Consider the following 3270-nt stretch of genomic DNA (forward strand, 5'->3'; position numbering starts at 1 on the left):
TTACAAGTCGTTTTTGTAAAGGTAGTCATTTCAGTCGAAAGAACGACGTCTAGATGACCATTTTAGAAAACATACTTCCACTTTGAGTTTAACCATAATTTTTGGATATAGTTTCATGTTCATAATAAAAATTATTTTCTCAGAATAACAACTTTTAAATCAAAGTTTATCATAGTTTTTAATTAACTAACCCAAAACAGCCCGCGGTGTTACTACGACGGCGTAAATCCGGTTTTACGGTGTTTTTCGTGTTTCCAGGTTTTAAATCATTAAGTTAGCATATCATATAGATATAGAACATGTGTTTAGTTGATTTTAAAAGTCAAGTTAGAAGGATTAACTTTTTTTTGCGAACAAGTTTAGAATTAACTAAACTATGTTCTAGTGATTACAAGTTTAAACCTTCGAATAAGATAGCTTTATATGTATGAATCGAATGATGTTATGAACATCATTACTACCTTAAGTTCCTTGGATAAACCTACTGGAAAAGGGAAAAATAAATCTAGCTTCAACGGATCCTTGGATAGCTCGAAGTTCTTGAAGCAGAATCATGACACGAAAACAAGTTCAAGTAAGATCATCACTTGAAATAAGATTGTTATAGTTATAGAAATTGAACCAAAGTTTGAATATGATTATTACCTTGTATTAGAATGATAACCTACTTTAAGAAACAAAGATTTCTTGAGGTTGGATGATCACCTTACAAGATTGGAAGTGAGCTAGCAAACTTGAAAGTATTCTTGATTTTATGTAACTAGAACTTGTAGATTTTATGAAGAACACTTAGAACTTGAAGATAGAACTTGAGAGAGATTAATTAGATGAAGAAAATTGAAGAATGAAAGTGTTTGTAGGTGTTTTTGGTCGTTGGTGTATGGATTAGATATAAAGGATATGTAATTTTGTTTTCATGTAAATAAGTCATGAATGATTACTCATATTTTTGTAATTTTATGAGATATTTCATGCTAGTTGCCAAATGATGGTTCCCACATGTGTTAGGTGACTCACATGGGCTGCTAAGAGCTGATCATTGAAGTGTATATACCAATAGTACATACATCTAAAAGCTGTGTATTGTACGAGTACGAATACGGGTGCATACGAGTAGAATTGTTGATGAAACTGAACGAGGATGTAATTGTAAGCATTTTTGTTAAGTAGAAGTATTTTAATAAGTGTATTGAAGTCTTTCAAAAGTGTATAAATACATATTAAAACACTACATGTATATACATTTTAACTGAGTCGTTAAGTCATCGTTAGTCGTTACATGTAAGTGTTGTTTTGAAACCTTTAGGTTAACGATCTTGTTAAATGTTGTTAACCCAATGTTTATAATATCAAATGAGATTTTAAATTATTATATTACCATGATATTATCATGTATGAATATCTCTTAATATGATATATATACATTAAATGTCTTTACAACGATAATCGTTACATATATGTCTCGTTTAAAAATCATTAAGTTAGTAGTCTTGTTTTTACATATGTAGTTCATTGTTAATATACTTAATGATATGTTTATTTATCATAGTATCATGTTAACTATATATATATCCATATATATGTCATCATATAGTTTTTACAAGTTTTAACGTTCGTGAATCACCGGTCAACTTGGGTGGTCAATTGTCTATATGAAACATATTTCAATTAATCAAGTCTTAACAAGTTTGATTGCTTAACATGTTGGAAATATTTAATCATGTAAATATCAATCTCAATTAATATATATAAACATGGAAGAGTTCGGGTCACTACATTCTTCATAAATTCTACAAGTTCTAGTTTCATAAAATCAAGAATAATTTCAAGTTTGCTAGCTCACTTCCAATCTTGTAAGGTGATCATCCAACCTCAAGAAATCTTTGTTTCTTACAGTAGGTTATCATTCTAATACAAGGTAATAATCATATTCAAACTTTGGTTCAATTTCTATAACTATAACAATCTTATTTCAAGTGATGATCTTACTTGAACTTGTTTTCGTGTCATGATTCTGCTTCAAGAACTTCGAGCCATCCAAGGATCCGTTGAAGCTAGATACATTTTTCTCTTTTTCAGTAGGTTTATCCAAGGAACTTAAGGTAGTAATGATGTTCATAACATCATTCGATTCATACATAAAAAGCTATCATATTCGAAGTGGTAAACTAGTAATCATTAGAACATAGTTTAGTTAATTCTAAACTTGTTCGGAAATAAAGTTAATCCTTCTAACTACACTTTTAAAATCAACTATACACATGATATATATCTATATGATATGCTAACTTAATGATTTAAAACCCGGAAACACGATAAACACCATAAAACCGGATTTACGCCGTCGTAGTTACAACCGGGGGCTGTTTTGGTTTGGATAATTAAAAACTATGAAAAACTTTGATTTAAAAGCTATACTTCTGGGAAAATTATTTTTATTATGAACATGAAACCATATCCAAAAATCATGGTTAAACTCAAAGTGAAAGTATGTTTTTCAAAACAGTCATCAAGATGTCGTTCTTTCGACGGAAATGACTACCTCTTTCAAAAATGACTTGTAACTTGTATTTCTGACTATAAACCTATACCTTTTATGTTTAGTTTCATAAAGTCAAGTTCAATACGAAACCGTGGCTGCTTAAATCACTCAAAACGGATTAGAAACGAAGAAATGGCGAGCAAAACAAAATTGGTAAAAACTACTCATTTTAGCTACGTGAAAATTGGTAACAAATCTATTCCAACCATAACTTAATCAACTTGTATTGTATATTATGTAATCTTGAGATACCATAGACACGTATACAATGTTTCGACCTATCATGTCGACACATCTATATATATTTCGGAACAACCATAGACACTCTATATGTGAATGTTGGAGTTAGCTATACAGTGTTGAGGTTGATTCCAAAATATATATAGTTTGAGTTGTGATCAATACTGAGATATGTATACACTGGGTCGTGGATTGATTCAAGATAATATATATCAATTTATTTCTGTACATCTAACTGTGGACAACTAGTTGTAGGTTACTAACGAGGACAGCTGACTTAATGAACTTAAAACATCAAAATGTATTAAAAGTGTTGTAAATATATTTTGAACATACTTTGATATATATGTACATATTTGTTATAGGTTCGTGAATCAACCAGTGGCCAAGTCTTACTTCCCGACGAAGTAAAAATCTGTGAAAGTGAGTTATAGTCCCACTTTTAAAATCTAATATTTTTGGGATGAGAATACATGCAGGTATTATAA

The sequence above is a fragment of the Rutidosis leptorrhynchoides genome, chromosome 5, assembly GCF_046630445.1.
Source record: "Rutidosis leptorrhynchoides isolate AG116_Rl617_1_P2 chromosome 5, CSIRO_AGI_Rlap_v1, whole genome shotgun sequence".
Classification (NCBI taxonomy): Eukaryota; Viridiplantae; Streptophyta; class Magnoliopsida; order Asterales; family Asteraceae; genus Rutidosis; species Rutidosis leptorrhynchoides.